This window comes from Bombina bombina, chromosome 8, assembly GCF_027579735.1.
Source record: "Bombina bombina isolate aBomBom1 chromosome 8, aBomBom1.pri, whole genome shotgun sequence".
Lineage (NCBI taxonomy): Eukaryota > Metazoa > Chordata > Amphibia > Anura > Bombinatoridae > Bombina > Bombina bombina.
Window position 1 is genome coordinate 98,894,068 of NC_069506.1, and position 25,423 is coordinate 98,919,490.

At 38.3% G+C, this 25,423-nt stretch overlaps 1 long non-coding RNA gene across 1 annotated transcript in view; it reads right to left on the reverse strand.

Annotated features, from left to right (window-relative positions):
- LOC128638489 (uncharacterized) overlaps positions 1-18,407 on the reverse strand; it is a 107,550-nt gene extending 89,143 nt beyond the window's left edge. Inside the window, exon 1 of the long non-coding RNA XR_008399101.1 lies at positions 18,384-18,407. This is a non-coding gene — a long non-coding RNA (uncharacterized LOC128638489). The remainder of the gene's footprint in view (positions 1-18,383) is intronic.
- Between the last annotated feature and the right edge of the window lie 7,016 nt (positions 18,408-25,423).

The following is a 25,423-nucleotide window of genomic DNA, read 5'->3' on the forward strand; positions in this document are numbered from 1 at the left end:
TGATTCCTCAAATGAGGGGAGTAAGCATGATACTACATCATCCCCTTCTGTGTCTACACCAGTTTTGCCCACACAAGAGGCCCCTAGTACATCTAGTGCGCCAATTCTTATTACCATGCAACAATTAACGGCTGTAATGGATAACTCTATAGCAAACATTTTATCCAAAATGCCTACTTATCAGAGAAAGCGCGATTGCTCTGTTTTAAACACTGAAGAGCAAGAGGACGCTGATGATAACTGTTCTGACATACCCTCACACCAATCTGAAGGGGCCATGAGGGAGGTTTTGTCTGAGGGAGAAATTTCAGATTCAGGAAAAATTTCTCAACAGGCTGAACCTGATGTTGTAACATTTAAATTTAAATTAGAACATCTCCGCGCACTGCTTAAGGAGGTATTATCTACTCTGGATGATTGTGACAATTTGGTCATTCCAGAGAAATTATGTAAGATGGACAAGTTCCTAGAGGTTCCGGTGCCCCCCGACGCCTTTCCTATACCCAAGCGGGTGGCGGACATAGTAAATAAGGAGTGGGAAAGGCCCGGCATACCTTTTGTTCCCCCCCCTATATTTAAGAAATTATTTCCTATAGTCGACCCCAGAAAGGACTTATGGCAGACAGTCCCCAAGGTCGAGGGGGCGGTTTCTACTCTAAACAAACGCACTACTATTCCTATCGAAGATAGTTGTGCTTTCAAAGATCCTATGGATAAAAAATTAGAGGGTTTGCTAAAAAAGATGTTTGTTCAGCAAGGTTACCTTCTACAACCAATTTCATGCATTGTTCCTGTCACTACGGCATCGTGTTTCTGGTTCGAGGAACTAGAAAAGTCGCTCAATAAAGAATCTTCGTATGAGGAGGTTATGGACAGAGTTCAAGCACTTAAATTGGCTAACTCTTTTATTTTAGATGCCGCTTTGCAATTAGCTAGATTAGCGGCGAAAAATTCAGGGTTTGCTATCGTGGCGCGCAGAGCGCTTTGGCTAAAGTCTTGGTCAGCGGATGTGTCTTCCAAGACAAAATTGCTTAACATCCCTTTCAAGGGTAAAACACTATTTGGGCCTGATTTGAAAGAGATTATTTCAGACATCTCCGGGGGAAAGGGCCACGCCCTCCCTCAGGATATGTCTTTTAAGGCTAAAAATAAGCCTAATTTTCGTCCCTTTCGCAGAAACGGACCAGCCTCTAACTCTACATCCTCTAAGCAAGAGGGTAATACTTCACAACCCAAACCAGCCTGGAGACCGATGCAAGGCTGGAACAAGGGTAAGCAGGCCAAGAAGCCTACCACTGCTACCAAAACAGCATGAAGGGATGGCCCCCGATCCGGGACCGGATCTGGTGGGGGGCAGACTTTCTCTCTTTGCTCAGGCTTGGGCAAGAGATGTTCAGGATCCTTGGGCGCTAGAAATAGTTTCTCAAGGTTATCTCCTGGAATTCAAGGAACTACCCCCAAGGGGAAGGTTCCACAGGTCTCAATTATCTTCAAACCAAATAAAAAGACAGGCATTCTTACATTGTGTAGAAGACCTGTTAAAGATGGGAGTGATTCATCCAGTTCCAATAAGAGAACAAGGGATGGGTTTTTATTCCAACCTGTTCATAGTTCCCAAAAAAGAGGGAACATTCAGACCAATTTTAGATCTCAAGATCCTAAACAAATTTCTCAGGGTTCCATCGTTCAAAATGGAAACCATTCGAACGATTCTTCCCACCATCCAGGAAGGTCAATTTATGACCACCGTGGATTTAAAGGATGCGTACCTACATATTCCTATCCACAAGGAACATCATCAGTTCCTAAGGTTCGCTTTTCTGGACAAGCATTACCAGTTTGTGGCACTTCCATTCGGATTAGCCACTGCTCCGAGAATTTTCACAAAGGTACTAGGGTCCCTTCTAGCGGTTCTAAGACCAAGGGGCATTGCAGTAGTACCTTACTTGGACGACATCCTGATTCAAGCGTCGTCTCTGTCAAAAGCAAAGGCTCATACGGACATCGTCCTAGCCTTTCTCAGATCTCACGGATGGAAGGTGAACAAAGAAAAGAGTTCTCTGTCCCCGTCAACAAGAGTTCCCTTCTTGGGAACGATAATAGATTCCTTAGAAATGAGGATTTTTCTGACAGAGGTCAGAAAATCAAAGATTCTAAGCTCTTGTCAAGTACTTCATTCTGTTCTTTGTCCTTCCATAGCGCAGTGCATGGAAGTAATAGGATTGATGGTTGCTGCAATGGACATAGTTCCTTTTGCACGAATTCATCTAAGACCATTACAACTGTGCATGCTCAGACAGTGGAATGGGGATTATACAGACTTGTCTCCGACGATTCAAGTAGATCAAAAGACCAGAGATTCACTCCGTTGGTGGCTGACCCTGGACAATCTGTCACAGGGAATGAGCTTCCGCAGACCAGAGTGGGTCATTGTCACGACCGACGCCAGCCTGGTGGGCTGGGGCGCGGTCTGGGAACCCCTGAAAGCTCAGGGTCTATGGTCTCGGGAAGAATCTCTTCTCCCGATAAACATTCTGGAATTGAGAGCGATATTCAATGCTCTCAAAGCTTGGCCTCAACTAGCAAAGGCCAAATTCATAAGGTTTCAATCAGACAACATGACGACTGTTGCATATATCAATCATCAGGGGGGAACAAGGAGTTCCCTGGCGATGGAAGAAGTGACCAAAATAATTCATTGGGCGGAGGATCACTCCTGCCACTTGTCTGCAATCCACATCCCAGGAGTGGAAAATTGGGAAGCGGATTTTCTGAGTCGTCAGACATTCCATCCGGGGGAGTGGGAACTCCATCCGGAAATCTTTGCCCAAATAACTCAATTATGGGGCATTCCAGACATGGATCTGATGGCGTCTCGTCAGAACTTCAAGGTTCCTTGCTACGGGTCCAGATCCAGGGATCCCAAGGCGACTCTAGTGGATGCACTAGTAGCGCCTTGGACCTTCAACCTAGCTTATGTGTTCCCACCATTTCCTCTCATTCCCAGGCTGGTAGCCAGGATCAATCAGGAGAGGGCTTCGGTAATCTTGATAGCTCCTGCGTGGCCACGCAGGACTTGGTATGCAGACCTGGTGAATATGTCATCGGCTCCACCATGGAAGCTACCTTTGAGACAGGACCTTCTTGTTCAAGGTCCATTCGAACATCCGAATCTGGCTTCCCTCCAACTGACGGCTTGGAGATTGAACGCTTAATTTTATCAAAGCGTGGGTTTTCAGATTCTGTAATAGATACTCTGATTCAGGCTAGAAAGCCTGTAACTAGAAAAATTTACCATAAAATATGGAAAAAATATATCTATTGGTGTGAATCTAAAGGATTCCCTTGGAACAAGATAAAAATTCCTAAGATTCTTTCCTTTCTACAAGAAGGTTTGGAGAAAGGATTATCTGCAAGTTCTCTGAAGGGACAGATCTCTGCTTTATCTGTTTTACTTCACAAAAGACTGGCAGCTGTGCCAGATGTTCAAGCATTTGTTCAGGCTCTGGTTAGGATCAAGCCTGTTTACAGACCTTTGACTCCTCCCTGGAGTCTAAATTTAGTTCTTTCAGTTCTTCAAGGGGTTCCGTTTGAACCCTTACATTCCGTAGATATTAAGTTATTATCTTGGAAAGTTTTGTTTTTGGTTGCAATTTCTTCTGCTAGAAGAGTTTCAGAGTTATCTGCTCTGCAGTGTTCTCCTCCTTATCTGGTGTTCCACGCAGATAAGGTGGTTTTCTTCCTAAAGTTGTTTCTAACAAAAATATTAACCAGGAGATAGTTGTTCCTTCTTTGTGTCCGAATCCAGCTTCAAAGAAGGAACGTTTGTTACACAATTTGGATGTAGTCCGTGCTCTAAAGTTCTATTTAGAGGCTACTAAAGTTTTCAGACAAACATCTTCCTTGTTTGTTGTTTATTCTGGTAAAAGGAGAGGTCAAAAAGCGACTTCTACCTCTCTTTCCTTTTGGCTTAAAAGCATTATCCGATTGGCTTATGAGACTGCCAGACGGCAGCCTCCTGAAAGAATCACAGCTCACTCTACTAGGGCTGTGGCTTCCACATGGGCCTTCAAGAACGAGGCTTCTGTTGATCAGATATGTAAGGCAGCGACTTGGTCTTCACTGCACACTTTTGCCAAATTTTACAAATTTGATACTTTTGCTTCTTCGGAGGCTATTTTTGGGAGAAAGGTTTTGCAAACTGTGGTGCCTTCCGTTTAGGTGACCTGATTTGCTCCCTCCCTTCATCCGTGTCCTAAAGCTTTGGTATTGGTTCCCACAAGTAAGGATGACGCCGTGGACCGGACACACCTATGTTGGAGAAAACAGAATTTATGCTTACCTGATAAATTACTTTCTCCAACGGTGTGTCCGGTCCACGACCCGCCCTGGTTTTTTTAATCAGGTCTGATGAATTATTTTCTCTAACTACAGTCACCACGGTATCATATGGTTTCTCCTATGCATATTTCCTCCTGTCCGTCGGTCGAATGACTGGGGTAGGCGGAGCCTAGGAGGGATCATGTGACCAGCTTTGCTGGGACTCTTTGCCATTTCCTGTTGGGGAAGAGAATATCCCACAAGTAAGGATGACGCCGTGGACCGGACACACCGTTGGAGAAAGTAATTTATCAGGTAAGCATAAATTCTGTTTTTAAACAACTTTCCAATTTACTTCTATTACCGAGAGCTAGCTGAACACATCTAGTCAGCCAATCACAATCACAATGAGTGCAGGCACCAATCACCAGCTTGCTCCCACTAGTGTAGGATATGTAATAATTTATTTAACAAGGAATACCAAGAGAACAAAGTACATTTGAAAATAATAGTGAATTTAAAAGTGTCTTAAAATAACATGTTCTATCTGAATCATGCAAGCTTCATTTTGACTCTCCTATCCCTTTAATTTGAAAATTAGCCAAGAGTGCTGTTATGCTTAAAGGGACACTGAACCCAATTTTTTTTTTTCGTGATTCAGATAGAGCATGACATTTTAAGCAACTTTCCTATTATCATATTTTCTTCATTCTCTTGGTATCTTTATTTGAAATGCAAGAATGTACGTTTATTGTAAGCCCATTTTTGGTGAACAACCTGGGTTGCTCTTGCTGATTGGTGGATAAATTCATCCACCAATAAAAAAGTGCTGTCCAGAGTACTGAACCAAAAAAGCTTAGATGCCTTCTTTTTCAAATAAAGATAGCGAGTGAATGAAGAAAAATTGATAATAGGAGTAAATTAGAAAGTTGCTTAAAATTGCATGCTCTATCTGAATCACAAAAGAAAAAATTTGGGTTCAGTGTCCCTTTAATAATAGTTCTAAGCTTCTGTGTCTCTAGAATATACTTAATAGGACCTGTATCTTAACTTTAGATATGACATTATACTAATTAATGGATGCATAATTATCTTAAATAATCTTAAAGGTCCAAGGTATCAAAGCCCATCTCCTATTGAAAAAGCTTTGGAACAAGCTTTAGTTACAGGAACAAGATTAATGAGGATTCAGGACCTTCATTATTCCTTAAAGCTGCTGTTAAGCAACTGTGTTGTCTGTAATTATTCAGTCAATTATCTGGTGGTTGAGGTATATATTTATATTTTTCACATGTTTTTAATAAGTTTATTAGAAGAGTCTGCACCTGCACCATACCCAACATTTAAACTGAGATAAATGTTGGAGGAGGGTATATCATGCTGGATGGTGATTGGTGCAGCAGTTTATGGCGTATTACCCATAGCATTGCTCTAAACCTACTGCATGCCTCAGGATAGTTAAGGAGTTATATGCACTATGTACATGTGCAATGTATTCAGAGGTCATATTGTATAAAGAAAATGCATTGTTACTTATCCATTTTAAAAAGCTCCAAGCTACCCTGCTAGGAGTTCTGTTTTGCCGACCACCCTGCAATTTCCCCTTCCTTTTAATGTTTAAATAATTTTTATTGGAATTTTCCATTACAATTGTGAAAAAAACAACCTTTCAGGTACAGGTTATCTCTCAAAATACCAACAAAGAAATACACCAACAATTGAACATATTAATATTGAGCTAGGTTCTTCAATATGTCTCGATCTTTTTACTCATATCCCACTCAAGGGGGAATACTTGTTTGAATCCATAGAACTTCAAGGGTTAGTCTTTATTTGCTATGAATTAATTGTGGTCCTGCGTTCTATTAAAGGGAGATGACACACATTTTTTCTTTCATGATTCAGATAGAAAAAACTATTTAAAAAACTTTCTAATTTACTTCTATTATCTAATTTGTTTCATTCTCTTGGTATCATTTGTTGAAGGAGCAGCAATGCACTACTGGTTTCTAACAGAACACATGGGTGAGCCAATTGAAATCTGTATAAATATATATGCAGCCAACAATGAGCAGCTAGAACCTAGGTTCTTTGCTGCTCCTGAGCTTTCCTAGATAAACCTTTCAGCAAAAGAATAACAAGAGAAGGAAGCAAATTAAACAATAGAAGTAAATTGGAAAGTTTTTTGAAATTGTATTCTCTATCTGAATCATAAAAGAAAAATTTTGGGTTTCATGTCCCTTTGAGCTTTTAGACCTTCTCTTGTTATCAATTAGCTATTAAGTCCGGAACTTGAGAATGAGTGACTAGAGTTCATTATTGGTATTACATTTGTACATCATTCTTTGATCAGATGTCATTAAAATGTTATGTCATGTTCCATTTTATCTGATATTTAAGTATTATGTTGTAGATACTTTATTCATGATCCAATAAAACCAAACCTTTTCAAATGAATCTCTGGTATTCAGGATCCATGATGCGGATTCATACATACTAAATGTATTATTTATTGTATTCCTTATTTTCATCCATGATGGTACCCCCTCCTTCCAATGGATCCCTTCCTTTTTAAAGGGATATGAAACCCAAAAATTTACTTCTATTTTCAAATGAACTTTATTCCCATGATATTCTGTGTTGAAGAGATACCTAGGTAGACATTTAGAACACTACATGGCAGGAAATAGTGCTTTCATCTAGTGTTCTTGCAAAACTGCTGTCATATAGTGCTCCAGAAATGGGCTGGCTCCTAAGCTTTACATTCCTGCCTTTCAACAAAAGATACTAAAAGCACAAAGAAAATTGATAATAGAAGTAAATTAGAAAGTTTATTAAAATCGGATTCTCTGTCTGAATCATGAAAGAAAAATGTTGGGTTTTATACATCTTTATCACACTCCTTTACACTAGGCCACTCCCTAGGACAGCTATCTATGCCCCAAGACCACACCATCTATGCTACTTGACTGCAAAACTATGTCACACCACTCCCAGTCCTGCAGTGATTTCATGTAATCAATATGGAAACCAAGTATATTCCACATGTACACACAGCGCATCAAGAACAAATAGTGTGTTCTCTGGAGTAAAAATAAACAAATAAGTGAACATAAAATTCAGGTCCATAATAAAGTCCCACAGTATCTAGAACAGTTGAGAACTATGCTACACACACCTGCCTTCTGTTTAAAAATGTCTAAAAAAAAGATCATAGACGCTGTTCCTACCTTCAGGGTTTCACTCCTCAGAATTATGAATTTGTTTCCTGGCTTAGCAGACGTTAGATAATCATTCTTATTTATCTTATTGGTACTCTTGAAGTGGAACAGTTTTCAGTGGGAGCAGAGCTAACTAACTGGTCTTACCTCATTTTGTTTTTTGTTACTTCCATTTTTATGCTTTGTTTGCCCAGTGTTGGCCTTGAGGCAAGTGTCTAAGATTATTCACATCACACTTTCTGAACGTCACTTGAATCAAAGGCAACTGCCAATTTCTGTGGGCTAAATTTACATTCTTTAGTCATATACATTATTTAAATAATCTACTTTGTGATCTTTGAGTATAATGGGACATAAAAGTTCAAAAAGAAAATCTTATAATGTGTGGCTAATTTTAATATTGCACTGTTTCTTGATTAGAACTTTGTTTAAAGGACCATTAAACACAAATTGTAAACTACATGATTTTGAACTTTCATATCTTAGAATAATTTAATAATCAAAACTGCATCTTTGTTTTGTCAAATGAGTAAATTGTTTTATGTTTGTTTATTTCACTAATTTCCCTGTCCCCCAGAACAAAAGAATCCTTGCTAACCAATCACAAGCTAATATTCATATATAGCACAAACTCTGTTTGCACATGTACAGTTGAGAGAGATTGGGAAACCCTGACCTTTTATCTTTCCTTAAAGGGACATTAAGGCAATTTTTTTCCGTTAATGATTCAAATAGAGCATGCAATTTTAAGCAACTTTCTAATTTACTCTTATTAGAATTTTTTCTTTGTTCTCTTGCTATCTATTTAAAAAGCAGGAATGTGATGCATAGGCTCCGGTCCATTTTTGGTTGAGAACCTGGGTTATGCTTGCTTATTGGTGGGTAAATGTCAGCCTCCAGTAAGCAAGCGCTATCCATGGTGCTAAACCTAAAATGGGCTGGCTGCTAAGATTTACATTCATGATTTTCAAATAAAAATAGCAAGAGAATGAAGAAAAATTGATAATAGGAGTAAATTAGAAAGTTGCTTAAAATTGCATGCTCTATGTGAATCATGAAAGAAAAAATGTGGGTTCAGTGTCCCTTTAAAGGGACCCTCAAGTCAAAATTAAACTTTCATGATTCAGAAAGAACATGCAATTTAGAAACAACTTTCTAATTTACAAAATGGGCACAGTCTTTTTATATTTACACTTTTTGAGTGACCAGCTCCTACTGAGCATGTGCAAGAATTCCCAGAATATATGTGTAAGCATTTGTGTTTGGCTGATAGCTGTCACATGATAAAGGGGGAGTGAAAAGAGACATCATTTCAACTACTCATTTGAAGCTCAGATAAAGGGGGGGGGGGATTTATCAAGCAGCGGATGCTGCCTGCTCTGCCCGATGTTTCTGGCTCGCCGGAAACATAAGTTAAGAAGCAGCGGTCGTAAAACCTTTGCTCCTTAACTCCTCCGCCACCTCTTAGGTGGCGAACTGTAATCGTCCTGATCAGATGATTGACACCCCCTGCTAGCGGCCGATTGGCCGTGAATGTGCAGGGGGCGGCATTGCACAAGCATTTCACCAAAAATGTTTGTGCAGTGTTAAATGCTGACATTGTATGCTGTCAGCATTTAGCAATGCAGGGTGGACATGATTCGCTATAGTGAATCATGTCCGCCCGGGGTTTGATAAATCTACCCCATAGTCTTTTTTTTGTGTCTTTTTTAACATGTATTTGTTGATTATGCAAACCTACTGTATTTACTGGTCTTTTAAGGTGGTTGAGCACTGATTAAACCTAGTTAACTATTGCAAAGAATACTTCTCCTATAATGATTGTTGAAGCAATACTGATAATCCACCCTTTACACGTTTCTGCTGAGAATCTTAGGGGGAGGGTGAAGTAAACAAAAATTGAAAACTCTTTCAAAATGTTTGACTTTCTGTTAGTAGAGACTGTGGAGGTCCTAACTGACATTTTGCCCCAAGCAATAATAATTTGAAGTAAATCCCTGATGTTAAAACTGCCTTTTATTTCCAACAAGAAGTACTGTATGAGACGTGGTTGTTTAAAAAGATGATCATGACCTTTAAAAAACCACTTGAGTATTTTTATATCCTTTGCTGTTGTCGGATAGGGACAGATATAAATGAGTGTCCGCACTGCTCAACAATTGTGTGTAGGTTGTTGCAGGTAGGGATGGGCGAATGTGTTTATATCCGAATTTGAATGTTAGAATGAATGTTATTGTAGAAATTCGATTTACATAATAGAATGTTGATAAGAAAGAATATTCTTAAAAATTCGATTTTCGAATGTTATTTACAGTTTTCGAATGTCACATTCGAATTCGAATGTTACATTCGAATATTACATTCAAATTCAAATATTACATTTATAAAACACAATTGTAGACTAGAAACTCTATTTTGAATGTCACATTCGAATCGAATATCACATTCGAATTTGAATATTACATTTATAAAACACAGTATTAGACTAGAAATACTATTTTGAATTCGAAATGTCACATTCGAATCGAATATCACATTCAAATCGAATATCACATTTAAAACACAGTATTAGACTAGAAATACTATTTCAAATTTGAATGTGACATTCAAATTCGAATGTAGCATTCAAATTCGAATATTACATTTATTAAACACAGTTGTAGACTAGAAATACTGTTTCAAATTTGAATGTCACATTCGAATTCGAATGTCACATTCGAATTCGAATATTACATTTCGAAATTGAATGAATACATAGCTAAACATTCTATTATTCAAACGAATATTTTTGAATTTTATTGAAAAATTTGAAAACGAAAATTCGAAAATAGAATGTTATATAAACATTCGAAATTCAATTCGAACGAACGAATGTATCAAAATTCGTTTTAAATTTCGAATTTTTAGAAACATTCGCCCATCCCTAGTTGCAGGATACACTAAATCCTATCTTGGGGGCAGTGAGCGAAAAGGCACAAGTTCAGATACAGCATGAAAAATCAACACATTTACATTTTGTGGGGAGACACATTTAAAAAAAAATTGGTAAACTTTACATGTTCTAAAATCATGTCCGGAATGTAAGCGATATTTTAGGACTTTAATTGATCACTTCTAATAAGGATGCGCTGTAACTTACTTTTTAATCTAGCTGCACTATTCGAATCCCCCTGTGCTCCAGCCTCCCACTTCAAAACTCATATTTTTTTGAGCTAACAGTTTTAACTGTTCTCCATTCAGTACTCAAGCCATGCGGCCCTTTTTTGTAGCTAGAGCGCTGATTGGAGAACAGTTAAAACAGTTAGTTCACACACAAAAAAAGAGTTTTGATGTGGACGGCCAGAGCGCTGGGTATTAGAACGGCACAACTAGATTAAAAAGTAAGTTACAGCACATTTTATTAGAAGTGATCAATTAAAGTCCTAAAATATCACTTAGATTCTGGAACTGTTTTTAAAATATGTAAAGTTTACCATCACTTTAAGTTTAAAGTCAAAATTAAACTTTAACGATTGATCAAAAACTTGAGTTACTAACCCTATCTTAATTCCAAGGTTCTCCCTTGTTTTGCCAATCTTTTTACAGTCTCACAGGTTCCCTTAATTATATCCTCTATGAACATTTTCCTCCCTTATGTTTTTTACGACATGTAAAATCTTAATTTCAAACATTTAATATTGTACTCTTATTTAGTTAATAACGTTGATGTATCTGACAGTTTAATGTATTTACTCCCACTGTGCCTTAAATGAGAAATATAATTCACGGATTGGCAGAAAGTTGTTGAATGTATTAAGCTTAGACTGTGTGAATGAAGATGATTGCTATACAAATTGTTTTTGTACCAAACTGCATTAAATTGTAAAATAAAGTGGGTTTTTCCAGTAACTACTGTATATTTACTGTATATAGTCCATGGCAACACTATTATCAAATTGTGCGTCCTGTTTATATGCACACTATCTAATGAGTGTAATTTCACAGCATATATATGAGTCTGATTGGTTGATAACTGTCACATGATACAAGGGGCACAAAGTGGAAGGGAATTTTGAAAGTTGTCATAAAAAATGCACATTAGGGTATTTTGTTTTGGCATTTTATGTCCTTTTAAAGGCAACAATGGTGACACCTAAGAGATGGTGTTTGCTTTTAGAAAAAGAAATATTGCATTGCGACCTGACCCTCAAATAAAAATGATAGTATCTTAAGCACTATATTTTTAAGATTGTTATAAACATTGCTGCAAACACTGTTGCTATATAGGGCTTAATTATTATTCTGCTTTATTTCTAATCATGCCTTTATTCTTAATAATGTGCTTAATTCTAATTCTTAAAGGGACACGAAATCCAATTTTTTCCCTTTCATGATTCAGATGGAACATATAATTTTAAACAACTTTCCAATTTACTTCTGTAATCAAATGTGCGTCATTCTCTTGGTATCCTTTGAAGGTGCAGCAAAGCACTACTGGGAGCCTGCTGAACACATCTGAGCCAATGACAAGAAGAGTATATGTGCAGCCACCAATCAGCAGCTATCTCCCAGTAGTGCATTGCTGCTCCTGAATCTACCTAGGTATACTATTCAACAAAAGATACCAAGATAACAACGGAAATTTGAAGTAAATTAGAAAATTGTTTAAAATGGAATGCTTTATTTGAATCATCAAAAATTGGGGTGGGGGGGGGTCCCTTTAAACACATGCTTGTGGGTTGTGTCATTACCAATAATGCTGTGGGAATTTTGCTTAGCAGTCAGATTTTCTATCCCATTAATATTGCAACTAACGTGAACTTTATATTAATATGAAAATAAACAATTTTACATAAAAATATTTAAAGGGACAGTCAAGTCCAAAAAAACTTTCATGATTTAAATATTATTATTATTATTCTTTATTTATAAAGCGCCAACAGATTCCGCAGCGCTGTCCATGGGTAACAAAGATAAAAGGACAGTACAATATGAGACACCAGACAAAATGTAACAAACAAATACAGGGGGAATTAGGAGCCCTGTTCCCGTGGGAACTTACAATCTAAATGGGTAGGAGGGTGAGAAACAGGAGGTGGGGACTGCAAAGGTGGGAATGATGTTAGTGTGGAGTTAGATGAGAGCAACTATTAAGCAAGTGGAATTCATTAGTTACTGATTTGGTGATAGGCTTCCCTGAACAAGAAGGTCTTTAGGGAGCGTTTAAAGGAGGAGAGGTTGGGGGAAAGTCTGACAGCTCGAGGAAGTGCGTTCCAGAGGGTTGGTGCCGCACGAGAGAAGTCCTGTAGTCTAGCATGAGAGGAGGTGATGGTAGAAGAGGCAAGGAGTAGATTGTTGTTGGATCTTAGGAGACGGGCTGGAGTGTATTTGTTGATGAGTGAGGACAGGTATGGGGGGGCTGCATTGGTAAGGGCTTTGTAGGTAAGAATATTGAATTTAATTCTGCTGTGAATGGGGAGCCAGTGAAGGGACTCACAGAGGGGTGCAGCAGATACAGAGCGTCGGGAGAGGTGGATTAGCCTAGCCGAGGCATTTAGGATGGATTTAAGGGGGGAGAGGCGGGAGAGAGGAAGGCCAGTTAGTAGTTTGTTACAGTAGTCAAGCCGGGAGATTACTAGGGAATGGATTAGCTGTTTAGTAGTTTCAACACTCAGAAAAGGATGAATTTTGGAGATATTGTGTAGGTGGTTGCAACAGGATGAAAAGAGCGATTGGATGTGGGGTATGAAGGACAGATTGGAGTCAAGTGTAACTCCTAGGCAGCGGACTTGGGATGATGGGGAGATAGTGGTGTCACCAACAGTGATAGTAAAGTTAGAAACTGGAGTAGAATTAGATGGGGGGTTAGAAGAAGCTCAGTCTTGGACATGTTGATTTTTAGGTGGTGAGAGGCCACCCAGGAAGAAATTCCAGATAAGCAGTTGCTGATGTGGGAAAGGACAGAAGGAGAGAGTGCAGGGGTGGATAGGTAGATCTGAGTGTCATCAGCATATAGGTGATCGTTGAAGCCATAGCTACTGATAAGTTTACCCAGTGAGGAAGTATAAATATAGAAGAGTAGAGGGCCTAGAAAAGAGCCTTGAGATACTCCAACAGACAGAGGCAGTGGAGAGGAGGAGTCGCCAGCAAATGAGACAGAAAATGACCTTTTAGAGAGATAAGAGTGGATCCAGGAGAGGGCAATGTCACAGAGCCCAAGAGAGCTGAGAGTCCATAGGAGGAGGGGATGGTCAACAGTGTCAAAGGCAGCAGACAGGTCAAGTAAGATAAGTATAGAATAGTGGCCATTGTTTTTAGCAGAAAGAAGATCATTAGTAACCTTGGTGAGGGCAGTCTCAGTTGAGTGTTGAGGATGGAAGCCAGATTGCAGGGGTTCAAGCAATATAATAATAATAATGATTTAAATAGGGAATGTAATTTTAAACAACTTTTCAATTTACTTTTATCAACAATTTTGCTTTGTTCTGTTGCTATTCTTAGTTAAAAGCTAAACCTAGGAGGTTCATATGCTAATTTCTTAGACCTTGAAGACTGCCTCTAATCTGAAAGCATTTTGACCACTAGAGGGCATTCGTTCATGTGTTTCATATAGATAACATTGAGCTCATACACGTGAAGTTACCCTGGAGTGAGCACTGATTGGCTAAAATGCAAGTCTGTCAAAAGAACTGAAATAAGGGGACAGTCTGCAGAGGCTTAGATACAAGGTAATCACAGAGGTAAAAAGTGTATTTCTATAACAGTGTTGGTTTATGCAAAACTGGGGAATAGGTAATAAAGGGATTATTTATCTTTTTAAACAACAAAAATTCTGGTGTTGACTGTCCCTTTAAACATGTTTAAGAAGTGCTCTTCCTTTTGCATAATAGAGTTTCAGTCATTATGACAGTTCAGTCATAATTAAAGGACAGCTAAATGCAGTAGGACTGCATAATTAACAAATGCATAATAAAAAGACAACAATTTAACACCCACTCTGAATTTCAACTAAGCAGTAGATTTTTTTTCTGACAAATGTATTTTTTAACCCATTTTCTGGCCCCCTGTATCATGTGACAGGCATCAACCAATCACAGACGTATATCCTGTGAGCTTGTGCACATGCTCAGTAGGATCTTAATTCCCCGAAAGTGTGAATCTAAAAAGTCTGTGAAAAAAATATAATGGAAGTAAATTATAAAGTGTCTTAAAACTGTATGTTCTATCTGAATCATAAAAGTTTATTTTGACTTGAGTGTCCCTTTAATTGAAATGAAAAACTAATTTAAGGAAATGTCTAATAACTTATAAGAGAATGTTGCTAATGTTCCAAATCGAACATAGGTAATAAAAAAAAAACACCAGTGTGATAGGTTCACTGTTCTTCTATGTGGTTGGTGATCAAAGAATCATTAATTATACAAACAAAGAGGAAAGTGAACAGAGACAAAAGGTAGTTTGCTGCTGTAGTAACAGGAACCAAAACATGGATTACAGGACTTCCCTGTCTCTTCTTCTGTTTATTTAATCCTTCAGATGCTAACTGTGCAATTCATTTTGCCTCCATTCTGCCACATTTACAGCTGTAAATCCCTTAAAGGTACAGCCCATGCACTCCAGTACTTAGTACAGTAATGCAGCATTTCTTAACCAGTTTCTACTTCATAATTACTTGATTGCAAAGTGACTTTTAACTCAAAATAAAATTCCTCCTAAAATCTTTAATTATACATAGTAAAACAAAAACAAAAAACCTTGTAATGTATTATTTTATCTGCTTTTTCTGTTCACTCTGAATTTTTTTCCCCTCATTACTCCAAGGGAACAGAGTGCATCTTACATGATCCATAATCCTTTTGACCCTGCAACATTAATATTTTAAATCAGTGTAAGAACTCATGGCCACTACATAATATATATTTTAAATAATACACATATGGCTTTATCTAATATTCTGAGTGCAGAATTATGTTACCTATCATAGTCTACTATATATATCTATATATACAGTACTATTTATTTAAATAGTGTCCATTCATTTGAACATGTCCTTGTTTGTTTGTTTTTTGAGCATTATAATGTAGTGTATGTTTCGTCAAGAGCGCTGCATAACAAAAAAAACAGCTAACATTTGCCTTTTTAGAATTCTTTGAGAGATCTTGCAGAACTGACAAGACTTTATAGATAATCTCGCTAGATCAGAGATCTTTAGATCATCAGACCCATAGGGGCCCATTTAGCAAGCTCTGGATGGAGGGCGAATCTGCAGGGGGCGGCGTTGCACCAGCAGCTCACAAGAGCTCCTGGTGCAATGCTGAATACGGAGAGCATATTGCTCTCCGCATTCAGCGAGCTCTGGCGGACATGATCTGCACTGTCGGATCAGGTCCGCCAGACCTTTGATAAATATCCCCCATTGACTTTATTCCATTATACTAATCTGATACCACCTTCTTTCTGTTGCGGACATATTGGCTGAAAATTATTTGAGTAAACTGGTGACAGTTTCAAGAACTTACAGCCCATATATATTATTTTTTTTAATACTTAATAGAATGGAGTAGTTAATTACAAGGTTCAATAAAAATATTGATGTTTATATATTTTAATTATATGTAATGGAAATATAATTGAAATGAACAGCAAATTGCTCTTACATATGTGTGTTACTGATTAGTATGTGACAAGACCATTTTAAAATGATAGCCCTGTCCAAGTATTCAGTGACATTGACTGCCTCCAGGTGAACTTGTTTAGATTTGTTAAATACACAAGAAGATGTTTACACAATATGATCTATGATATCTGTTTTATTATATGATCATGCTTATTCATTGTGTGCAAGAATATATAAATTGGTTGCGCCAAAAACAATGTAGGAGTGCTAAAATCAGTGTAAGCGATTAAAAATATATATTCAGCAGTGATAATATCACTTGAAAAGAAAATACAAAACCTATACTAGAATCAAGCACTGTACAAGTGATTCAAACAAAAAATACAGACACTATGTGAATGTGATCGTAACAGTGGAAAAATGCTATAAAAAAGAACAATGAATGTCAGCAAATATATGTAACAAATAGTGATATAAAACAACACAAAAATAAGATCTCTTATGAAATGAAGAATATGAGAAGTCCCAAAGATAGCAATAGATCCCAATACAGCGGCAGTACAGGGAGTGCAGAATTATTAGGCAAGTTGTATTTTTGAGGATTAATTTTATTATTGAACAACTATGTTCTCAATGAACCCAAAAAACTCATTAATATCAAATAGTTTTGGAAGTAGTTTTTAGTTTGTTTTTAGTTATAGCTATTTTAGGGGGATATCTGTGTGTGCAGGTGACTATTACTGTGCATAATTATTAGGCAACTTAACAAAAAACAAATATATACCCATTTCAATTATTTATTTTTACCAGTGAAACCAATATAACATCTCAACATTCACAAATATACATTTCTGACATTCAAAAACAAAACAAAAACAAATCAGTGACCAATATAGCCACCTTTCTTTGCAAGGACACTCAAAAGCCTGCCATCCATGGATTCTGTCAGTGTTTTGATCTGTTCACCATCAACATTGCGTGCAGCAGCAACCACAGCCTCCCAGACACTGTTCAGAGAGGTGTACTGTTTTCCCTCTTTGTAAATCTCACATTTGATGATGGACCACAGGTTCTCAATGGGGTTCAGATCAGGTGAACAAGGAGGCCATGTCATTAGATTTTCTTCTTTTATACCCTTTCTTGCCAGCCACGCTGTGGAGTACTTGGACGCGTGTGATGGAGCATTGTCCTGCATGAAAATCATGTTTTTCTTGAAGGATGCAGACTTCTTCCTGTACCACTGCTTGAAGAAGGTGTCTTCCAGAAACTGGCAGTAGGACTGGGAGTTGAGCTTGACTCCATCCTCAACCCGAAAAGGCCCCACAAGCTCATCTTTGATGATACCAGCCCAAACCAGTACTCCACCTCCACCTTGCTGGTGTCTGAGTCGGACTGGAGCTCTCTGCCCTTTACCAATCCAGCCACGGGCCCATCCATCTGGCCCATCAAGACTCACTCTCATTTCATCAGTCCATAAAACCTTAGAAAAATCAGTCTTGAGATATTTCTTGGCCCAGTCTTGACGTTTCAGCTTGTGTGTCTTGTTCAGTGGTGGTCATCTTTCAGCCTTTCTTACCTTGGCCATGTCTCTGAGTATTGCACACCTTGTGCTTTTGGGCACTCCAGTGATGTTGCAGCTCTGAAATATGGCCAAACTGGTGGCAAGTGGCATCTTGGCAGCTGCACGCTTGACTTTTCTCAGTTCATGGGCAGTTATTTTGCACCTTGGTTTTTCCACACGCTTCTTGCGACCCTGTTGACTATTTTGAATGAAACGCTTGATTGTTCGATGATCACGCTTCAGAAGCTTTGCAATTTTAAGAGTGCTGCATCCCTCTGCAAGATATCTCACTATTTTTGACTTTTCTGAGCCTGTCAAATCCTTCTTTTGACCCATTTTGCCAAAGGAAAGGAAGTTGCCTAATAATTATGCACACCTGATATAGGGTGTTGATGTCATTAGACCACACCCCTTCTCATTACAGAGATGCACATCACCTAATATGCTTAATTGGTAGTAGGCTTTCGAGCCTATACAGCTTGGAGTAAGACAACATGCATAAAGAGGATGATGTGGTCAAAATACTCATTTGCCTAATAATTCTGCACTCCCTGTATACTTCTTCCAAGACTTGATGGTGAGCCAAGTGAAATAGGTCTAAAAAATAGCAAAAAGAAGAAGGCACCACAATAGTACACAATCGGTGTGAAAGATAACGTACACACGCAGATACAAATAAACTCACAGAGTATCAAGCACTTGAGAAGTGCTACAAAAGCCTCTTGGATTCTTAAAAGCCGTCCAGATAGCTCTCCCTCCGGCAAGGCACTCAGTCAGTGGATCACCCTCACTCGAAATTCGGGTCTCTCGGAGTAGCCTCTTGAGGTGGTTAGAGATGTTTCAATTCAATCTGAAAGGTATTATGAGGTATTTGTAGCGTATAAATGGAGTCACTGTTAGAAGCTCTTCATACTATCTAGTCCTCTTGATAGATGCAAACTGTCCAGCTTATTGAGTCCAATGCAATAGTGGTCAATCTTTGCATTAATCTTGGTGTGGGGTCGTTCAAATAGATTAACTAATCTATTTGTACTAAAGCCTGTGTACACAGGCCATTTTCTGCAGTGCAGGGGTCCAACCCGGCCACGACCCCACAAGGCCCACTCATACCACTCCCCGCCCGCTCCCGCCCACCCTCTCTGCTGTCTGATCCTCACGGTGGTCACTGCAGATCCTTCCTTACGGCCAGGTATGTTTGTCTCGCGCTGCATTCTCTACTGCACATGACTGCATCGGACAAACATACCTGGCCTTTTATAATATAGGATACACCTATTGAAAGCCCCTGTTCCTCCTATTAGCAGAGGCATGGAAGCTCATCTAATAATAAGGAAAGCAATACGTTTTACATTTTTTATTATAAACACCAATTTAACAGTGATTTTTGCTTTAGCAATGTAGTTTTATTAAGATTTTGACTGTGCACCTTAAATATTTTTTCCTGCAGTTAATACACATTTAAAGTTTTCCATGAAATACGATTTTTGCAGAACAATTTTGTTACCATTTTTAATAATAATAATGTTTTATATAATTTAAAAATTTAAGATTTTTTTGTGAGAACTAGCAAGATTTTAGAAAATCTCAAAAGGCCAGAGAGCTTTATATAATTGGGCAGCAAATATTAAATCAAACATGAATACTCACCAAATATTGGACAGACCTACTAAACAGCAATGGCAAGGTAAATATATTACTTGCTATGCTTGTTCATGTTATTTTTGCTGGTAGTGAGCTTTAATGTATCTATTTAGCTATCTCTCTCTCTGTCTATCTATCTCTCTCTCTCTGTATATATATATATTTTTATATATATATATATATATATATATATATATATTTATATATATATATATATATAGTACAATATTATAATGTATAATTATGTTCTATTAACAGAGTTCTTGGGGTGTCACAACATATAAGTTGCAAATGATTGCTGTCACATAAAAGTATGTGTCCCAGGACAAAAAAGTTCCAATTTACATATACACATGACCCCAGATATGCCTACATTGGGTCAATGTGAATAGGCAGTAAATGGTATATAATAAAACAGAAATTGAAAGAGGTGGTAAAAAATGGAGTCATGGAACAAAATGGGCCTTAGGTTGACCTGTCCTGGTATGTATATGCATAGATACTGTACATGTTGCTATAAATGCTTAAAAATACAAATGCATGTATAAATGTGTTCATAGACTAAAGATTTGAGGGAGTCAAAACATTTCCATCACAGGCCTTGAAAGTCAATATGTGATAGGCAGCAGGTAAATATTAGCTGTTATTACCCAATGTATGCCTAGATTACAAAGGATGCACTGTTAATAGAATATGAGCCATAAATGAATAAAAGCCTTGTCGTTATCATTTACAGCTCACACAATGTAAATTAGGGAAGTTAAATTATCTAACCAAAGCTGGTTATCAATAGTGAACTATTAATAGTTGCTCATATTACTTGGTATGGGACATGCTGAAAAAAAGGAAGAGAAAAATATTATTAAATTATCCAGCAGCCATTGAAGTGAAGACCACAGCAGTCTTACTGCTACTTATCTTTCTGAATTAACCAAAGAGGTTTACTTGAAAAAAAATCTGTCTAAAGAAGGAAAACTGGACCAGACACAACAGTACTGCAAGGACCCTATTGCTGCCTCCAGAAGGGGCTGAAGATATGTAATGTTGAAAAAAAGAGGTTTAGGAAAGAGTAAGACCATTTGTAAATTTGTAATGGTTATTTTTTAATTGTCTATTAGATTTTTGGGTGGTCCTTCAATACCATGGGGATTTCTTAGGTGTTCTATACGATGGTTGCACTGAGACGATCTTGTAGTTAGCCCAAGACTACCAGTGGCGGTGGGCTGGTTCTACAAACAGTAGGGGGCCGGTGTTAGGGTTTCCTATTCTAAATGGTCATTGTGGGGTGGAATGTGATGCTTCACTTTCTAGCAGATAAATTATAGTTTTCTGTTCATTTTATGCCCCTAAAACAGTAACTTGCAATCTCAGCACACCCAATTCATACATTTGTAATTCACTCCAGCTAGCACCCCCCTAGAATTGCCAATGGACAATACTGGATAATTGTGTTAGCCATGCACAGTATCATTATGACCAAACGCTTCAGTGTAGGGAACTCAATTGATGTGATTTGTTATGATTTAGGAATAGAGAAGAGGAAGGACAAGAATGATTGCCCTGTGAGACATGAAACTGGTTCTGGTCCTGCAGACAGGGACAATTCTCATTTTAGAAATGTTATTGTCTGTGAGGGTTATGTAGACTGATAACCTTATGTAGTACTTATTGTGCTTTGTAGAGCTTTACTATTTTATATTTTTAGACTTTGACAAATAAAGCTTTGGGCCAGACTTCAAGTGAAGCACAAACATGCAAACAGTATGGAGTGTTATCATTAGTGTGCAAGCCAACGAAGAGGAAAAATTCTGCTCAAGTAGTGTGCTGTTTGGTTTAGCTTTTTGCTATACACCATTCCTGTTAATATCTGGTTTTTAAAAGAGCTAAATGTGAAAGCCTTATTTTGGCTAGTGCACAACACTTAATGGGCAGCTTGTAATATTAGTGTAATGAGAGCACTAATACTGCTTCCCTTTGAAAGTGGATGCAATAAAAAGGTTTTGGTTAAATATTTCACTTTGTATTGTAATGCATTTTAATCAATAATTTTTAATACTTGGGGGCCAATTTATGATGCTGTCAATTCAGCAGTTTCCACGTGAGCCTTCAGTCTTAAGACTGCTGCTCCCTAACTCGTTTGCCACCTCTGAGTCAGCGGATAACAATCATCCCGATCGTATACGATCGAGATGATTGACACTCTCTGCTGGCCGCGAATGGTTGGTATTGCACAAGCATTTCACACGAAATGCTTGTGCAATTATAAATGCTGTATGCTGTCAGCATTTATCAATGTTGGGCAGACATGATAAATCGGCCCCTTGATCATTCGTTTGCATGAGGCTGAGTACAAAATAACACAGCGTATATTATCATTTGAACTCGACTTGGAATTTGTATTTTTCCCACAAATAGGGAACCTGTCCACCTGTGATCACAGTGAGTGGGCCGCAGACGTTGTATACAAGCTTCCACATTAAACAGGATGTCCTTGTGCAGTACTGCCCCCTGTTCTTGTGCAACCAATTGTGTGGGAGAAAAGTCTTTCAGTCACCCTTTTGCTGTGTTTTAACTCTGCCACCTGAGTTGGTTTAGAGGTTAAAAAGTGTAATTCGGATGTCCGCCACATCTTATTTGTGGGAAGCAGACTCACTCTGCTAGGGCTCCAAAGCAGCTTCTACTGGAAGTATAAATACAACTGGTCAACTGTATAACTGTTACATTGTAAATTCTCAATAAAATGGGTCATTATTGCAATTCTTTTCCATATTATACTGTTAAAAACAGAACATTAAAAACCATAAAACTTCTTAAGCCTTGAGAGTATACAGTAAACCTAACACATGTAGTTAAAAATAATTATAATACAGATAATTAATATATACTATTGTATCTGCATCTATTAAAAATTACATTATGTTGCTCAAATCAATTTCATTTAGACCTTTTGGGTAATGAATTCCAAAATTAAAAATTAATTCTGCTTCCCTAAAATAGTAATTCTTTTTCTATACTGCCACCTCTTTTGTTGGTGCAAAGGTCTACTAGTTTGTCTAAGTATTGGAGGTGGCCAGGAATATTGCAGAAAGTAAATTACATTTTGGTCATTACATTTTATGAAGCACGAGGTAGTAGTGAGGAACACTTGCCTACATCTCAGTGGTCCGTTCCTACATACTGATTTCAGTTGACAGGTAAGCTTTAGGCATTGAGGAGAAAACCTGCATAATCAGCATTTTACAATTGTGCGGCCTGTACCTTATTGGATGTTATAGTCACGTGATCAGTAGTAATATTCACTGGGCAATTTTTTACAATCAGTTGGAGGCTGAACTTTATCTCTTCATGGAGTTCACACATTTTTCAAAATACTCCACAATATTTTTGTTTCATATGATATTTTATGCATCTTAAACATGGAACTTGGTGTAAAGCTTTTTTGTATTATTCCTTTTATTCTGTTTTTTTTTTTTATAAAGTGCTGTTTGTTGTTTCATATGGACATTTTGTCTAATATATGACACCAGTGTCAGATTTAGTGGAATGTGGGTTAGGACTTTTCTTATTAAATTGTATTATTGATTTCTATTTATTTTCTGTTACATAATTTATATACTCTGTTATTAAAGGACCGGTGAATACAGTAGATTTGCATACATGATAACAAGACAATGCAATACCACTTAGGGGTAGATTTATCAAATGTCAGGCAGACATGATACACTGTAGAGAATCATGTCTGCCCGACATCGATAAATGCCGACAGCATACGCTGACAGCATTTATCATTCCACAAGCATTTCGGGTAAAATGCTTGTGCAATGCTGCCCCCTGCACATTTGCGGCCAATCGGCCATTAGCAGGTGGTGTCAATCCTCCCGATCATATCTGATCAGGATGATTGCTGTTCGCCACCTCAGAGATGGCGGATGAGTTAAGGAGCAGCGGTCTTACGACCACTGCATCTTAACTTATGTTCGCGGAAACAGCAGCATAAGCTGCATGATAAATCTACCCCTTCAAATGAGTAAAAGATTTTTTTCTGGCAAAGTTATGTCTATTTTTCCTCCTTTTTCATGTGACAACCATTAGCCAATCACAAATGCATATACGTATATTCTGTGAATTCTTGCACATGCTCAGTAGGAGCTGGTGACTCAAAAAGTGTAAATTTAAAAAGACTGAATCATGAAAGTTTAATTTTGACTTGAGTAACCATTTAAGATTTTTTGAGATATACATACATTTTACACAAATAAGCTTTTAGCACTTTACCCCTGAAGTAGAAGACCTAGGAAGACCCCACTTCTAAGGTACAGTCCTTTTAGGAGTATGTCCTTTGGACAGAAGAAACAAAAAAAGAGCTTTTTGGCAAATCACAACAACTCCATGTTTTCAGAAAAAAAAACCCAGCACAATGAAATCAGAAGACTATCAAGGCATTCTGGAAGGAAACATACTGCCCAATGTCAAAAGGATGTGTCTCAGTCACAGCTCATGGGTTCTCCAGGAGGAAAATGGCCCAAAACATACCTAAACAAAGCACCCAATAATGGATGAGAAGAAAAACATTGGACGTTCCGAAGTGGAATTCTGTAAGTCCAGATCTGAATCACATTGAACATCTGTGGAAAGAGAAACTCACAGTTGGAAAAAGGCACCCATCAAACCTGAGAGAACTGGAGCAAATTTGCTCAAGAAGATTGGGTCAAAATACCTTATTTGGAGCTACAGAAAGAGCTTGGTTACAGTTATTGCCTCCAAAGGCTGTGCTACAAAATTATTTTTGTCCATGCCATTCCCCCTTTTGCATTTGAAATAAAGAATGATGGATACATTGTCAATTTTTACTTAGTACAGTGAAAATTGTGCGTTTTCCTAAAACAATGGAAGGGTACCAATACTTTCGGACACATCTCTATGTATAAATATGGGATGTGTACCCAGTCCGGTTTGAGAGTTCAGTCCATTTCTGTGTTTTGTATGTGTCTAGGGAAATTACAAAGGCCATGTGTCACCCTTATTTGTATCTTAGTGTGTTTGGCTGAAGGCATGCATTGGATGGCTATAGATTAGTGTGAGCTCCACTATATTTCTAACTGATGTTAGGCTTGAAGTTAGAAAAGTGTAGATCACAACTGCTGACTTGCTTGTTATTTCTTATTAATATGTCTACTTATATACAATTTTAATACAATTCAGAATATCTCCAAGCTTGCATAAGCTCCCAAAGGAGGCAGAAACGATCGTCTGGGGTTGTCATGTTCCTTGTTCAGAGGAGAATTGCCTGGTATTTCGGGGCTGGACTGACCATGTCGGCGGGATCAGACTGATATACTACAGGAAAGTTTTCCTCTGTGAAAAGCACAATTGGGCAGAAAGAAGCTACTACCAGGTGGCAACCGGGCCATAGAACAAGCTATTGATGCTGCTGTTCGTTCCTGGCAGACTGCTTCTCATTCTCTTTTGCATATGTAAATATGACCCTGGGGATAGTCTCCCTAAGGGTGATGGGGGAAACCAGACGTGGACTCCTTGCCCACTGTGCTTAGAGGGATATGGCTGCACCTCACTGACGAGGCCCAAAGGAGGCCGAAACGATCGTCTGGGGTTGTCATGTTCCTTGTTCAGAGGAGAATTGCCTGGTTTTTCGGGGCTGGACTGACCATGTCAGCGGGATCAGACTGATATACTACAGGAAAGTTTTCCTCTGTGAAAAGCACAATTGGGCAGAAAGAAGCTACTACCAGGTGGCAACCGGGCCATAGAACAAGCTATTGATGCTGCTGTTCGTTCCTGGCAGACTGCTTCTCATTCTGTTTTGCATATGTAAATATGACCCTGGGGATAGTCTCCCTAAGGGTGATGGGGGAAACCAGACGTGGACTCCTTGCCCAATGTGCTTAGAGGGATATGGCTGCACCTCACTGACAAGGCCCAAAGGAGGCCGAAACGATCGTCTGGGGTTGTCATGTTCCTTGTTCAGAGGAGAATTGCTTGGTATTTCGGGGCTGGACTGACCATGTCGGCGGGATCAGACTGATATACTACAGGAAAGTTTTCCTCTGTGAAAAGCACAATTGG